This window comes from Mizuhopecten yessoensis, unplaced genomic scaffold (genome assembly GCF_002113885.1).
Source record: "Mizuhopecten yessoensis strain PY_sf001 unplaced genomic scaffold, ASM211388v2 scaffold1079, whole genome shotgun sequence".
Taxonomy (NCBI): Eukaryota; Metazoa; Mollusca; class Bivalvia; order Pectinida; family Pectinidae; genus Mizuhopecten; species Mizuhopecten yessoensis.
The window spans coordinates 154,174-171,929 of NW_018403867.1; the positions used below are offsets into that span (position 1 = coordinate 154,174).

At 36.0% G+C, this 17,756-nt stretch overlaps 1 protein-coding gene across 1 annotated transcript in view; it reads left to right on the forward strand.

Annotated features, from left to right (window-relative positions):
• Positions 1-2,872: 2,872 nt before the first annotated feature.
• Positions 2,873-17,756, forward strand: part of LOC110457109 (sodium/hydrogen exchanger 10-like) — a 91,025-nt gene continuing 76,141 nt past the window's right edge. The window contains exon 1 of the mRNA XM_021508223.1: positions 2,873-3,104. The gene's annotated coding sequence lies outside the window, so the exon portion shown is untranslated. The remainder of the gene's footprint in view (positions 3,105-17,756) is intronic.

Consider the following 17,756-nt stretch of genomic DNA (forward strand, 5'->3'; position numbering starts at 1 on the left):
AACCGTTATCCGAGTAAAAATCCGTATTCATTGCCTGGCACACAAGCAAATACAAGAGTAATACAAACAACCATCAAGATGAGGAGAAAAAAAATTGAATTTTGAATTAGAATTTATGAGTTTGGCAGAAATGTCAAATTACTTTATGGTAATTTCTACTGTCCTTTTTTGATTTTATCAAAAATCATTATAGTTCATCCATTGTTTAAGAAGTGAGATCAAAATCAAGTGACCCTAAAAACGAAGCGTCATCGTTGTTATCATAGCTACTGACCCACTGTGAATCTACCGACTAGAGGAAATCTTTTGTCAAATCTGTCGATTACAATTGCTTTTGTTAAGTTTAAGTTGCTATCGATAGACATAACTTGATGTGTCGTGTTAATGGAAAGCACCTACTCGGTTCCAGTAGTCATGGCAGGCACGTTAGAGATGGTGCAATACATTTCCTTATCCGATTTCGGTGAGGAAAACAAATCTAAAGGTCACGTGCAAACATGAAAACCTTGCCAACTGGTGAAATTCTTTCTTTAGGATATATTATGAATAAAATAAATCGCCAAGAAAATAAAACCTATTTCCCTAAGCTAATTTGAACGTTAATGTCGAGATAGCAATGTACCTTTTGAACATTTATTTGGTATATGTATGTAATCGAAATATATCTCTTAGACACATTACTGCACATAATGGAACATTATTTGAATGGAATTAGTATGTTACACGCCATCATTATTATCAATATCAGTCCTATAATAATGAACACATATAATCTTAATATTGATACATCCAACCATAACAAGGCATGTAACTACAATGAAAACATCCAGTTATAAAAATATTCTGCAATGACAATCAAAACATCTGATAGAACATACAGTTTAAACTAATGAAAGCATCAGATAGCATTGGAAACAGTGTACAATAGTATTGAAAACATAAATCGCTTTTTTGTTTTTTTTAATAAAGACATGCAATATTGATATAATGATACAATTGTAATGACGACATCCAATTATAAAGAAATCATACAATTATAATGCGGATAACATATTTGTAATGACAACGTAAATCTAATGAAGACGTGTTGATGAAAATATCCAAATATCTTCATGCATGGTTATAATTCCACTGACATCTTGAACAACATATCAGAAAGTCTTGAATCTGGAATGCAATCATGCTGAAGCTTAACCAGGAAAAGACAGAACTAGTCGACTTCCCCCCCCCCCCCCCCCCCCCAGATGTTAGCGAACGCATGTTCTCTAGCTAAAGGTCGGTGCCAGAACTACAGAGGCAGTCCTAGCTATAAACAAGATACACATTTCGCAAGTTCACTGAACATAGCGAACATGTAAATATCATTGAAATAATCTTTGTACTACTTGAAAAGGAACATTAGTGCATATTGGTTGTATGGTAATGCTCTGTTCTGATGTGTATCTACTAGCTGGCACACTAACATGTCATTTCCAAAGACACATTTCCAATAGCACATCTGATTACTCGTAATCGGAAGAGAGAGCACATCACACCGGTAACTAATTCATCGCGTTGGTCACTTGCAAGATATAGGTAGCAGTACAAAATGCTAGTAGTAAAAAAATGTAAATCCCATTGAAAAACTCTTTTACTACTTGATAAGGAACATTAGATGTATCCAACAGTTAATCGCTTTAGATGCGTATTGACATTGTACAATTGATAATGTCATTGATAATGGCGCATTAAACGAAATAGCTGTTGATATTTACTAGAGCTTGTCGTCCTTCATCACCCGTCACGATCACTGATGTAGGAGACAAAATCCACTTGTTATATGTTTAAAGTATCGTACTGTGATCCATGGAAAACAGAAGCGGAATGGCAGCTGGAACTTTGGGGCATAGTTTACCATCTGGTATAAGAAAGTCGTAAACCCTTGGAAAGAAGTCGGTTGAAATTCGCCAGTTTTCCGTACGTCTTCACTTTAGATACTCTCGTGCAGACGTCTTGTAAATATAAATTAGCATGTATACACAGAAAGATAAACTACTTGCATGTTAATTGTAGTGTAGAATCAGATATCTTACATATGTATATTTCAAATTTATATCTGCTTCTGTTACCCTAATATGATCATAATCCATGTGCCTTGAAAGGAGGGCGCTACATGAATGTTATATATTATAATCTATTCATTATTATTAATATATAATAATGAAGATATACAATGACGACATGCAATCATATTGTGAAAACAATGGAAATGGAGACATACGATTGTCATGAAGACAGACGGCGTTATATCATCTCCCAATTCAGATATTTTGTTTAGCTGATGTGCTCCTCCTGACGTGTATATTGCAATGATAACTGTAGAATTTAAATATATTTTTTTATTGCCAAAATTTGGACAAGGTATTACACACAAGTTGTTACATCTTATGATAGCCTTTCCCCTTAAACTCTTCAAACAATACACTTATATTACTTAAATAAAGCCGGATATACTTGGTATGACAAAAGGTCGTCAACAGTCTCTATGTGGTAGTCACACCAATAACCCGGAGACGCTTTTCGTTTTATTTATATTAATTTTCCTCTGGACACATGACTAATAGTTCAAATGTTTCTTTTCATTTATTTTTCCAGAACATAGGGCCACAAGGGTTAATTAGAGTCGAGAGAACTGTGGACCAAAATGATGTTGCTAAGAAGTAGTGTCTTGTTTACTTGATCCCCGCCAGCAGTCAGCCGTTGTCAGTGACAGCCGGGCCTGTATTGTGATGGATGAAAGATGACCGAGCAAGCGTACCTGTATGTGCATGTATACTTACCTGTATATAAACATACCTGCTGTGGAGGTAGGTATTACACAGTGCAAGTGCGGACGGTATTCACACACGGAGAATAACACTACTGTCAGAGTACAAACTATCGGATGTACACACCTTACGAAATGTCAGTGCGGGTAGGAGTGGACTTTTATTTCACCTGAGGATCGATCAAACTATTCAGTTTTTATTTGAGTTTAGTATTTTCAATTAGTAAGAACTCGTTGGTGATTTGAAGCTCTCAGCGTGCAACTGAACTGGTCCTGAATCTTACACACAACTGATAAGGTAAGAAACCTAATACGTCATGAATAGTGTACAAGGAATGGATTTCTAGTCGTGGTCAAAATGACAGCGTGAGGGGCTCTGTCACAGCCAGCAGTTTAACACACGGGCAAAACTAAATCTGTAAAGAAAATACATAATTACAAAATTGTTCTTGCTATAAATTTACCATTACTTTTAATAGATGTAATTTAATAGTTACATTTACATATAATTGCTTGTACCTACCATTAATTTGACACCTTATTTTTCTGTTGTGAAATATATTATTTATCAGATCATTAATTGGTACACATACTTTTAATAACTATACCATTAATGGTAGTTGATAAACATCTATAATTATAGTATACAGATAAATAGATTTGGTTAGAATATCATAAATTTCCTTTGATTATATCAATTAATTGAATAATCCATAACCTTCACAAATATTACATGTCATTTAAGTCTCGTTCCAATTTTTTCAACATTTTTCGAGCCTTTGAAAAAATCTTGTGAGAAAATGCTTTACAAAATCACAATCATCGCACACACTTCTATAAACAAACAAGCAAACGCTCGTTTAGAAAATCGCCATTGCACTTATGGTGCGGTCCATTTTTCTTGACAGTATCTTAAATTGATTTCTATCGGCAAAATAAAAGTTTCCGGAAAGGAACGATTTCGCAGTACACCAAGTAGTGATGATTGGGTACCGGAGTGAGGACGTGTACCGATTCCCTACAAGCACATTATAAAAGTCAATGGTTTTCATACGTGTCCCCAAAGAAGTTGTTAAGATATTTAAGAAAAAATTGGTCTTGGCATTTCTTTACTAGTTAGTTGGACATATTACATTATTGCAATTTTTTATTTCAGGTAAACCTCCATTTTATAGATTGTAAACTTATTTTGAAATTATTTGAGTTTTAAAAGTCAGTAAAATGTATAGAAATATTTTATGCGATCGTTTCGGTTTGGCTTTACACGTTAAAGGGTGTATACCATTATTGATCTTAGAGAAGCGTTACCCTTTTCCGATTTTTATGTTTGTAAAATTACTAAAACAATTGTATTCGTTGTAGAGAGTGTCATTGTAGTAAATCGTGTGCTAAACCAAAGGTATTTTATAACAAGTTGAAATATATAATGGCAGTCCTTTTGTCTCGCGGAATCTTTAACAAGTCAAACCTTATTTTCTACATTCCCGGGAAAAACAGATTCAGTCTAATATAGAATCAGTTAGTTCTATTCCCTCTGCTGACAGGTACTGAAGTCGTGTAAATGTTATTTTCTTAAAACTTGACGTTTGCGGAATAACTGGGTCACATCTGTGGCAAGTGCAGTATACGGTGTAAAATATAGGGCGTGGCCTGTCTTTGCTAATACTATCAAAAGGCTCGCTTAACCATGATCTGGAAAAATCATTTCGACCTATTGATCTTTGTCTCGCCTTGGTTATGTGAAGGTTTCCTATTGCAATGTAACTTTGTAGTAGGGTTGTCTGTAAACAACCACAACTCACTAACTCCTTTCTGTAAAAGGTTATTCTTCACAGATTGCGTTTGATCCAGTATGTGTTTTCAAAAGAACATTCCTAAGAACAAGGAAGAGAGGCAGTCTTACAGCACAGAACACCCTCTTATTCTGCCAAGATTTAGGGGACACAAACCTCTGTTTCAGCCCCTGTATTTTAAACTTCGTCGTTTCAAACATCCACGATTCTGTTGCAATGTAGTCTCAATACATTTAGGTCATATGACGACGGGACAACATCGCAATACAGTTGGAATCAGGGTAGCATATATATTTCCTCTTTAAAAATGTGATTTTAATTGCAGGACACATAAACATACCACTATTACGCGTGATAAGTCATGCGTTTCCGTTTTTTGGCATTTTACATGTTTGATATTCAGTGAAAACTGATAGTTTTAAAATTTCATTCATCTAAAAATCTGCTCTTGTAAGGAAACGCATTAACCAAAAAAAGACTTGGGCGTCCTGTTTCATAACTTACCAGGCAAACTAAAGTACAAAACGTACCTAGACAATTTACCATCAAAGCCGGTCTTCCTCTTAACATGTCTTTTTTAAGTTACATAATACTTGAAACGTTAATAATCTTAATGTGAGAAAATTTAAAAGTGTTTCATGCTTATTGTCAATTCAAATCTTTACAAGAGCAGAAAAATAGCTGAAAGCACCTACAGACAGAAATTTGGTTACTAGATATATCCTTATTCATGAGGACAGTTTTTTCCTTTGGTAACAAACAAAACGATTTCCCGTCAAAACTGGTCTTAATGTACCTCTGAAGATGGGATTTTGTTTTCGAAAATTCTATAAAATACTTAACAAGAGCAGAAAATAATAGACAGCTTTGATAGACAGACATGTGAATAATATATATATTCCCGAGGACAGATTTCCTTTGGTAACAAACCGAACCCGATATATTTCCGAGGACAGATTTCCTTTGGTAACAAACCGAACCCGACAAGTGTTTCAAATTGCGTTGTTGTGACGAAGGTAATAATTTGTTCAATTCTATGCTCTATCGAATTCGAATGAGCTAAATGGAAACTCGGTAAAAAGTCGGTAGGAAGCGGAAAGTATTTTGTACCAGTGTACCAGGATGTTTTGTGGTATTCCAAATACCACGAATTTTGATGCAGTTTTGCTTTTTACGATAACACATCTGGACAAGAGCATTTTTAAAATTTCTAAAATCTGATTTAAAGTAATGTTGAAACAGAAGGGAAAGTGCATAAAACCGTTTCATAAATTTCAATATTCAGAGAAGTTTTGGTCAATTCCAAATTACATAACGAGTAAAGTGTGTATACGATGAATAGTGCTACTAATAAAAAAGACGACTTTGACCATCAAGGATACGGTAAACTCCGGGTACTAAAGAATCCGTCCTACGCTTTGTAGTTTGAAATATGAACATAACCCACGCGCAGGTGACTGTACCTTTACAATTTGGTAATAGATAACAGTATGCTAAAACTGAATTACACTAAAATACTTATCATGTCAAAATATTTTGTATATGTTTTACTTGATAACATGTTATTTCTTACACACATACATCACTCAGTATCAAAGGCCTTTTCTTAATCGATGGACACGTCCCTTTTTATTATCTGACGTATATTGGCATGTGAGAAACATATTCAATTGTCTGAATCCCTCTTGACATTCCAAACATTTACTGGCTACATCAACATATGTATTCAACCTATTGTTTAATATAGAGGTAAATAGTCTACTTTAGTACTGGAATAGATCCGTAGTCCTTCGGCTTCGCTTTGATAGACAGACATATGAATACTCGATATATTCCCGAGGGCAGTATTCCTGTGGTAACAAACCAAACCCGATGTATTCCCGAGGGCAGTATTCCTGTGGTAACAAACCAAACCCGATATATTCCCGAGGGCAGTATTCATGTGGTAACAAACCAAACCCGACAAAAGTTTCAAATTGTGTTGTTGTGACAAAGATCATACTTTGTTCAATACTTCCGCTAAGATTCGAGCTCGAAACCTCTGGTGTACAAGTCTTTGCTCTACTTCTGGCTGCATCAACATATGTATTCAACCTATTGTTTAATATATAGGGTACAATATTTCCATCTAGCCACGGGCGTGGAAACAGACCATAGTTAAAAAAAAACCATACTAAATATCTTACTAAACATACATAAACATAGGGCATTGGTGGATTGGATCCGTTCAGTTACAGTTGGATCTGCTCTACTAGATTTGTTACATTTCGATTACTTTACAGTAAAAGTAATGTCTTCTTCAACAATAGGACCTTTGATGATAACATTTACTCTTCTTCAACAGTAGGACCTTTGATGATAACATTTGCTATTCTTCAACAATAGGACCTTTGATGATAGCTCTTCTTCAACAGTAGGACCTTTGATGATAACATTTTCTCTTCTTCAATAATAGGACCTTTGATGATAGCTCTTCTTCAACAGTAGGACCTTTGATGATAACATTTTCTCTTCTTCAACAATAGGACCTTTGATGATAACATTTGCTATTCTTCAACAATAGGACCTTTGATGATAGCTCTTCTCCAACAATAGGACCTTTGATGATAACATTTACTCTTCTTCAACAATAGGACCTTTGTTGATAGCTCTTCTTCAACAATAGGACCTTTGATGATAGCTCTTCTTCAACAATAGGACCTTTGATGATAGCATTTGCTCTTCTTCAACAATAGGACCTTTGATGATAACATAAACATAGGGCATTGGTGGATTGGATCCGTTCAGTTACAGTTGGATCTGCTCTACTAGATTTGTTACATTTCGATTACTTTACAGTAAAAGTAATGTCTTCTTCAACAATAGGACCTTTGATGATAACATTCGCTCTTCTTCAACAACAGGACCTTTGATGATAACATTTGCTCTTCTTCACCAATAGGACCTTTGATGATAGCATTTGCTCTTCTTCAACAATAGGACCTTTGATGATAACATAAACATAGGGCATTGGTGGATTGGATCCGTTCAGTTACAGTTGGATCTGCTCTACTAGATTTGTTACATTTCGATTACTTTACAGTAAAAGTAATGTCTTCTTCAACAATAGGACCTTTGATGATAACATTTGCTATTCTTCAACAATAGGACCTTTGATGATAGCTCTTCTTCAACAATAGGACCTTTGATGATAACATAAACATAGGGCATTGGTGGATTGGATCCGTTCAGTTACAGTTGGATCTGCTCTACTAGATTTGTTACATTTCGATTACTTTACAGTAAAAGTAATGTCTTCTTCAACAATAGGACCTTTGATGATAACATAAACATAGGGCATTGGTGGATTGGATCCGTTCAGTTACAGTTGGATCTGCTCTACTAGATTTGTTACATTTCGATTTCTTTACAGTAAAAGTAATGTCTTCTTCAACAATAGGACCTTTGATGATAACATTTTCTCTTCTTCAATAATAGGACCTTTGATGATAGCTCTTCTTCAACAATAGGACCTTTGATGATAGCATTTGCTCTTCTTCAACAATAGGACCTTTGATGATAGCATTTGCTCTTCTTCAACAATAGGACCTTTGATGATAGCATTTGCTCTTCTTCAACAATAGGACCTTTGATGATAACATTTTCTCTTCTTCAACAATAGGACCTTTGATGATAACATTTGCTCTTCTTCAACAATAGGACCTTTGATGATAACATTCGTTCTTCTTCAACAATAGGACCTTTGATGATTACATTTACTCTTCTTCAACAATAGGACCTTTGATGATAACATTTACTGTTCTTCAACAGTAGGACGTTTGATGATAACATTTCCTCTTCTTCAACAATACGACCTTTGATGATAACCTTTACTCTTCTTCAACAATAGGTACTTTGATGATAACATTCGCTATTCTTCAACAATAGGCCCTTTGATGATAACATTTCCTCTTCTTCAACAATCGGACCTTTGATGATAGCTCTTCTCCAATAATAGGACCTTTGATGATCATATTCGCTCTTCTTCAACAACAGGACCTTTGATGATAACATTCGCTCTTCTTCAACAATAGGACCTTTGATGATAGCTCTTCTCCAACAATAGGACCTTTGATGATAACATTTACTCTTCTTCAACAATAGGACCTTTGATGATAACATTTGCTCTTCTTCAACAATAGGACCTTTGATGATAACATTTACATCAGTATTGCATAGGTTTAAAAATTCACCAACAACTAATACATAATTTGATACGGGTCGTGGTCCATTATTTGTACAGGATTAATAGTATTTCATCCAACTGAAGCTTCAGGAATTTTGTTTGTCCCTCTAGATTTGAATTTTCAAACTCATTTGACCCCTTTGATCTGAAGCACGAATCATGTCATTTATTCAAACAAAGAGAAAACTTATTACCGACAATATATAAGAGGTGTTTCTACTTTTCCGTTGAAGAGGTTGTTCAACTAATTTAATATGTTTTAATATATTTGGCCCCTGTGACATTAAAAGGGTATCAAGATTATCCAATTTTTCCCATCAACGATATGTATGTATATTGTTATTCTTGCTTTCTGAACAAGTTGTGTGAAGATTTTGACTGATTTGACCCAAGTGATCTAGAAAGTGGTTGTTTAAAATTGTTTGTCCATTAGCTAACCAAACTTTGGGACAAATATCATAATTTTAAGCATAATGGGCCTGAAGAAGAATTCGTTTAAAATCTTAAACACACTTAATTTCGGTCACATTGAAGCTGATCTAGGTCATTCAATAAACATGATACTGTAGTTCTCTAACCCAGGAAGCTATACGCCAAGTATACATAATCTGGACGTTATAGATTTTAAGAAAAAGTCGTTTATTTCCGAGCCATTGAATCAGCTTAATTAGTGCCATGTGAACTACTGAGAAGTGCAAATAATGAAATGCTAATAAAAACGCATAGTATAGATGGGATATGCCAAAATTGACATAGACGATCTACTACTTCTTACATGTTACCAACACTTACTGTGCCACAACGTGTGTTGGTAACAAATCGGGCAGCCATGCGCTGATCCATCTTTTCGGTATCTTTTTTTCAAATATGTGTCCCATACTGAACTATCATATTCTAATGTCATGTAAACTAAGGACTGACATGCCTTTTCTTTGATGTCAATAGATGTTAATTTAAGACTTAGATTTAGCCGGAGGAAGCCCACGGTAGTGTTGGCTTTCCCAGTGAAGTGTTTTTCAAACATGGGACTCCCATTTCATGTCTGATCTAAAATAATACCCAGGATTTGGCCTGAAACATGTTGGAGTTCATGGCCATGGAGTGTATATGGAAGGACTATTGGGTGTCTGCTCCTAGTGATAGAGAGGACCTGGCATTTGTCAGGATGGAATGTCAGTCATCTTCCGTTTTCCTTTCCCAAAGACCTAGTCATTCAAAATATCGTTGCAGGGTGTGAGCATCTCTTTCTGATGTAACCGTGAGGTACATAAAGGTATAATTTACAAATAGCCTAATTTGTGATGAAATACAATCAGTTATTTATATTAAATAGGAAATGACTCTGCCCGAGATCCGAATCTTGGAGGACTTCTGATCTTACTTGGGCGGTGTTAGATCCCCTCTCAACTATGACAGACTGGGTTCTGTTACTTAGGAGGTTGTCTATCCAGTTGTTGTTTGTGCCACTAGTACAATACACCCTAGGTTTATGTATAACAAGTGGGTAGCTCACTTTCTCAAAGACCTTAATTCCATGATCACCACATTATATTGGCTTCCCTTGCTCTAAAATACTGGCGATATCATCAACAAACTCAATCGACTGAATCTCGCGTGATCTGGATTGTCTGAAGCCATGCTGAAGGGGGTAAACTAAATTGCATGTTTCAGCATGGTTCATGATGTTAATGGCAATGATGTGGTCTAGTTATTCAAATGCAACGCTGGTTTTCCTACAAAAGTTACTGAAAAATCTCTCACTTTGAACGAGGTTGGATAGAAACTGCGTGTATAACAAGTGGAACTGTGTCTAAACTTCAAACTGGAGATTCCCTTGTTTTTATCATAGTTAGACTACGTATATTTGTGATTTATGAGTTCAAGGTCACTGTTTTAAGTTAAGGACAGATACTTAATTTCGCTGTATGCACAAATCAAATTTGTTCATTCTCATTCGTCGAAATAGGTTACTCTGTACTAAGGTTACCCTCCGTCTATGATGATTAAAGCTAGTTAATCATCATTTCTAATAACAATAACCTGTATTTAATTTTGTTTTATTGTTTACCAAGATGAACATATATTCTAACATAGAAGATCACTTGATATACCTCACACTGTAGATACGTGATAAAGTTATCACTGAACGTCAATAAGTATTGTAAGCTGAACAATCTCCAGGTATCGGCAAGTTATGATCAAACTCATGGCTCCCCGTCTAACCTTAAAGTGAGGAGGCGTGGTCTCTAACGTAATAAACGTGCAAATATTGCGCACCAGCCTACAAATTGGTATACACCCTCGATCGTCATAACATTACTACATGTGACGGATAGGAAAATTATTCCTCACCTTATTTCAAATACCTTTCGTTATTGTAAAAGTCCGATATCGCATCAATACATCAGGAGACCTGGAGGGACATTTTCACCATTAACGCTTACCAATTACGTTGTTGAGTATTTTCTATAAAGACACTCAGAAGTAATCATACATGTTTTTCTTATTTTAGAAATTGGAGAGATGAAATCAAACATTTTTCTCAATATGCTCTCTAGAATTATATGATCTTTGAATAAAAGATATTACAATCGTCGTATGGTACATACACAGTTCAGACACGTCTTGCATGTGTCATTACTTTTAATGAACGCTTCCGCATAGAGAACTCTTTTGTGACAAACTGCCTGGTCATGATTTTCTCCTTCCATTATGTCCTTAGCTATCTCTCCCTCATTTGTCCCAAACGAAACCTATGGCCTACAAGATTGTAACTGTCAATCCCTCCGTCCGCAAGCACTACGAGGTTACTGAATGCTTTGTATACAACTTGACTTATATATAGATTGATTAGTCTCACTTTCAGATCCGTACCTCAAAGGTTAAGATCAAAGCAATATGTCAAATGTCAACCCAACCATGCATTATGTATGATTGTCCAGTGAAGAATTTTTTGGAGGCTGGACATATTCTATGACATTTCTATATGGGTGCATTTTAACTATACAGTGTATCGTGTACCACTCTCATGTCCATACCCAAATGTCAAGGTCACAGCAACGGGTCAAAGGTCTTTGAAAATAACATGCAATTTTAACCAAAGGTCAAATACTGTCTGGAAAGTTACGTTTCGACACTTCAACAATTTTTTATAAAACCTCATGCACATTATTCACATTTTCACAAATGTCCTAAATAACCTCTGATAAGTTATTTCTTAGTGTGAACAACCGGGTCCTATTTCTGGGTAAACTATCCAAACACCTGCCATGGAAATACAACTTAAGTATGCGCTTACCATGCACGGACGTAATTTATCTCCCCTCCTTTATCGTCGTATAGCAATCAAACAAAATCGGCATTAGCATTAGGATTTATTTAAAGATCATTGTCCCACACCCAAGTCCACACAAAAGATTTCCACTTTAGCTTTTCTTACATATAGTAAACTGTTACTTTAGAAATGGTTACTGTAGCAGGACTGAGCCAGGCGACTACCATTAACTGTGTAGCTCATGGTTAGTTGGTTAGATAGCCCGTTTCGTGTTCGGAGTTCAACGTTCTGAATCTAAGCCTGGCACTATTTTTTCGCCCCTGTTAAACTAGACAGAACACTTGTTGATTTTTTTAATCCATCCTCATATTTAATTTCATAACAGAATGAAGTGTGCATCATCTACATTTTATCGTGTATATATTTTGTACCTGGACAAGTGATACGAGTATTAAGTGAGGCAATTCATACTTTTTTTCTGGTATCGTTGAAAGTATAAATAGGACTTTCTCCTGAATACAATTAATTAGTAAGTATTGTATAAGCATTATATTTCAAATAGAAGGCATCATCAAATTCCATTAAAAAGAAGTTCTGTATAAAACCAAATGTATAGGTTCATTAACTCGGAAGAGGGCCATCGAAAGTTCTGCAAGGTAAAATTATACCACGAAAGGCGACGAGGGAATGCTTAAACACAGACATTTTAATTCCAAAAAGTGCGCATGTCCTGTAAACATGTCGGTAACATTATAACACGAGGTGAAGTAATGGTATATTTGTTATGCAATATCAGGTTCACCAATTTAAAGTACGCTTATACAAGTTATCATTGGCGCCTTTTGTTGCTGGTAAATCTCTCACGTAACCACTGTTTCGTTTGTTTTCGACATATAGATATGTAGATATCAACATTTGTTTAACAATATGTAAATATAACACATGTATTTCATGCTTGTGTTGACAATAGTCTAGGATATTTTTCTCGAGGTGTTCAGACCAACTAAAAGTACTGAACTTAAATACGTAAATGTTAAGAACATGAATACGATGTTTTATTTAGGTCGTAACACAGAATTGTCAAAATCCAAGTATAAAAAACTTATTTCGTTGATGAGCGGGCAATAGTCTCAGCCTACGACTTAAGGAAATAGTACTTAGCTAGGGTTCTTCCGAACGGTTCGGCTGAGGGGTAAATATTTCATAATATTGTTCACACAACCAGTAACGTGTTTAGCCAGTACTATGTGAAGTCCAGTGATGACCAGTGGTATAGTGCTATATACAACCAACATCTGTGGCCGGTATAAATCATACTGAGGCACGGTTGTAGAGACAGGCTAAGCCGGTGTAAGCTTGGATTGGACATCTACACAGAAATATGTAAACAAATTTCCCCGGTTCAACTTAAGATGCACGCGACAGCTGATTGTTAAATAAGGACACGTCTTTTGACATTTTCTATCAATTGTCTAAATAATGTCAAGAATGAAGAAAAAAAAATAATAGAAAATTTAGGAGGATATATCTTTATGATATGTACATTGTCACACAAATCAAATAAATGTCTGTTTAGGACAGCATAGCGGCGACATGCCAATGGTATTTGCACGTGAAATAACAATTTACAGTATATATTTAATTGTACTTGTTATAACGAGGTCATTTATAACAAACATTATCATCGGACTAGTGTGTTCCAGAGAGAATACCAAATCTCTCTTCAGTGTCAAAGGGTGGCTGTGCCAAAACATTTTTGGGATTTTTTTTTCACATTAGCATACATTTGAAAAGAGTATGTTTGTGTACGGGGTGATCTGTTTGTGTACGGGATGATCTGTTTGTGTACGCGGGTGATCTGTTTGTGTACGGGGTGATCTGTTTGTGTGCGGGATGATCTGTTTGTGTACGGGATGATCTGTTTGTGTACGCGGGTGTTCTGTTTGTGTACGGGGTGATTTGTTTGTGTACGGGGTTGTTTGTGTACGGGGTGGTCTGTTTTTGTACTGCGTGATCTGTTTGTGTACGGGGGGAGCTGTTTGTGTACGGGGTTGTTTGTGTACGGGGAGATCTGTTTGTGTACGGGGTGGTCTGTTTTTGTACTGCGTGATCTGTTTGTGTACGGGGTCATCTGTTTGTGTACAGGATGATCAGTGTGTCCAGGGATGATCTGTTTGTGTACGCGGGGGATCTGTTTGTGTACGGGATGAACTGTTTGTGTACGGGATGATCTGTTTGTGTACGGGGTGATCTGTTTGTGTACGGGATGATCTGTTTGTGTAAGGGGTCATCTGTTTGTGTACAGGATGATCTGTTTGTGTACGGGATGATCTGTTTGTGAACGGGGTGATCTGTTTGTGTACGGGATGATCTGTTTGTGTACGGGATGATCTGTTTGTGTACGGGATGATCTGTTTGTGTACGGGATGATCTGTTTGTGTACGGGATGATCTGTTTGTGTACGGGATGATCTGTTTGTGTACGGGATGATCTGTTTGTGTACGGGATGATCTGTTTGTGTACGGGATGATCTGTTTGTGTACGGGATGATCTGTTTGTGTACGGGGTGATCTGTTTGTGTACGGGATGATCTGTTTGTGTACGGGATGATCTGTTTGTGTACGGGGTGATCTGTTTGTGTACGGGATGATCTGTTTGTGTACGGGGTGATCTGTTTGTGTACGGGGTTGTTTGTGTACGGGGTGATCTGTTTTTGTACTGGGTGATCTGTTTGTGTACGGGGTGATCTGTTTGTGTACGGGGTGATCTGTTTGTGTAGAGGGATCAATTACATTGTGTACAACACGTTTTGAATTTCGTTTGGTTCTTATTCAGGGGGGAAATCGGATATAAAGATAAATAGATCGTACTACAGCGTCACACTGAACCGAATATTTCTTCTGAACTATTAAAAAGTTCTTTTGACCTTTAATTTAAAGAGACAATACTGTCTTTTCGGCGTGAAAATAACTTACCAAATAATGTTTCCAACAATTTGAATGCATTTGTTTAATTTGGCCAGTCGATAGTACTGTATATTATTGCTACAAAGAATAGAAAAAGCTAAAATATTAAAAAATGTACTAAAACACAAGGTGGACTTTATTATAAGCACACAGTTACAATTTCGTAGAGTTTGTATGGACAAAGATCGAATTCACGAGATAACAACGAACAACCCGACCATACAGTATACCAAGCAGGCATATTGTAACCGGTAGATCACAAAAATATATCAGACACTTGCCAATCTGAACTTTTAAGAACGGTGAGACATCTTCGACTCGTCCTCATTTTAAAACAACTTAAAGGAAACACGACCTGAGCTAATCGGCCGGAAGTAAACCCGACCTTATTGGACACCTATGTTACAGAAGTCCACACAATGGGGCGACAGATCAAAGCCAACTAGGCGTTTCTTTCACAGGCATTTTTTTCTTTTTCAAATAATAATAACCAAACTTATTGTCCTTCACACCGCAACGTGTTCTAGTTTCTTACGGTACTCGTTCACACTGTATCAATAACGAAGAACTGGCGACATGGGTGGGTTGAACGTGATGAGCGAATTTACGAATGTACTTATTACCCAAATAAAAAAAGTTTTATATAACTTTGTTATCCCTCTAGCACAGTATCCCGGAATCACCAATGAAGACCACACACACTTTTAAATAACCATATAAATATTTCTCTTATGTAGTGAATAATAATAAAACATAATATACAACTATATCACTATCCATGCCATACTGTGGATAGCTGGAATTTTTATATTTAGTTTAGTTTAGTTCAAACAGTATTTCATTCAATAATAAACATATTTATGCCTGATTCCAAGTAAATATCACCATGGCACGCTTGTGAGACATGTCAAGTGCATAAACAACAAGAACACTTCAAATGAATTGAAAATGGCCGTTTTTATTAAAAACGACATGTTTATATACAAACTTTATCTTTTAAAGTTTTTGTCCAATGTACTTAAAAGTCTTGTAGATGGGTAAGAAAACGCCCCTTTAAGAAGTAATAATCATATTGAGAAGGAGGCAAGAAGGGGAGGTGGTGGGTAATAAAATTCACTTTAAGATATTTTTCAAAATTAGATCATGATGTAAAAAGAAGGTACACACCTTTTTCCTCCATCATCTTCAGCAGACTTGTGACCTAGGGTCAGCTAGTGCACGTTCTTATATAGGTGCTAAAAATAGCCACAAATTCATACGACTTTTGACCTTCTCACCTCCTTCTAATGGTCAGCGTCCGCTCATATCAACCATAGATACAACAAATACAGTACTTTAACATTCATGATATTGAAACATGATAAAAAACAAAGTATTACTAGGACATTCATAAATTACATTAAACCAGGTTTAATTTGTATTTATTATGAACATATAATTTCAGAGGGTTAGAAAAACAAGTTTACATATAAGTTACTACTCTGACTTAAATAGCGATGTTTTATAAAAAACAAAAAACTAAACTAAACTATAATTAGTATTAAGAAGTAACTAAAGTGATCCAAAAATGTACACTTGTGGAATTCCTGCTTTATTTAGGTGAATGTTCACAGTCGAACCTCTATACCAAATTCTATCGATGCTTTCGGATATGTGAGAAAATACTGCAGTTCTTTTGTTCTTGAAGTGAAATGCATGTTTGGTGACAAATATCAATAAGTTGGTAGTGTAGAGTAACTATACACGGACCCGACTGGTGCGCGTAAAAATTACAATAAACAGAAATCTATAAAAAAAACCACAACATTACCAGACCATGCTTTTAAAAACTTTACCAAAAGTTGATGGTAAAGATTAGTTCGAAGTCACAAACAGGTCATACATCGAAGGATAAGAGGTACAACACAACGACTAGTTTACGACCATTTGTTAGGTGACTTTGGATGAATATTGATAATACTCACTCCCCTCCTCCCTCTACACAAAATATGGCAAAACGTGAGAAAAACGAACGTCAGGTGTATTTAAACGAACACTGGAAAAACACGTATAAAATAGCCTTGAGCGGCCAGTCTGGGTACAGACGTAAGGTCACGTGCCTGTAGCCAGATCACGTGTAGCAATAAAACCTATGTTTGATGTGGTTCTACGTTCTGACTGTCACTTGTCATTTGTTTGTGTCGTGCCAAATGGTACCCCTGCCCTTAAAAATCATTGGTTCTCAAATGTCACATTGTATGTAAACAAGCATAAATAATTAAAGATGGTGTTTTTTTGTTTTTTTTACCTTGTTTTTATTTCATTTCAAACTTTCAGAGTAGCGATCAAAAAGACCTTTCGAAATCATTTTTTCATTTTTCATGAGTTTGTCCCTCCTCGCTCTTCCCCATCCCCTCCTCTTTCCCGCCAGGGCTCTACTCCCAGGCCCCATGTCTATCATTGGTAACATAAAAGTTCATGAATACGTGTATCGAAAGATTAACGGGTCGTTTTTTCTGATGAAGGTGACAGAGTACTTACGCGCTAAGGACATCACAACACCAAACGTTCAATGGTTGTACTTTATGTGATTGTATAGGTAAATACATGTCATTTTGACGAACAAGACGGGAGGGGGAGATAACATTCTCGATCATTTTTATGGAACTATTAAGTTTAAAGTAATAAAATGAACTCAATAAACACAGCGTAT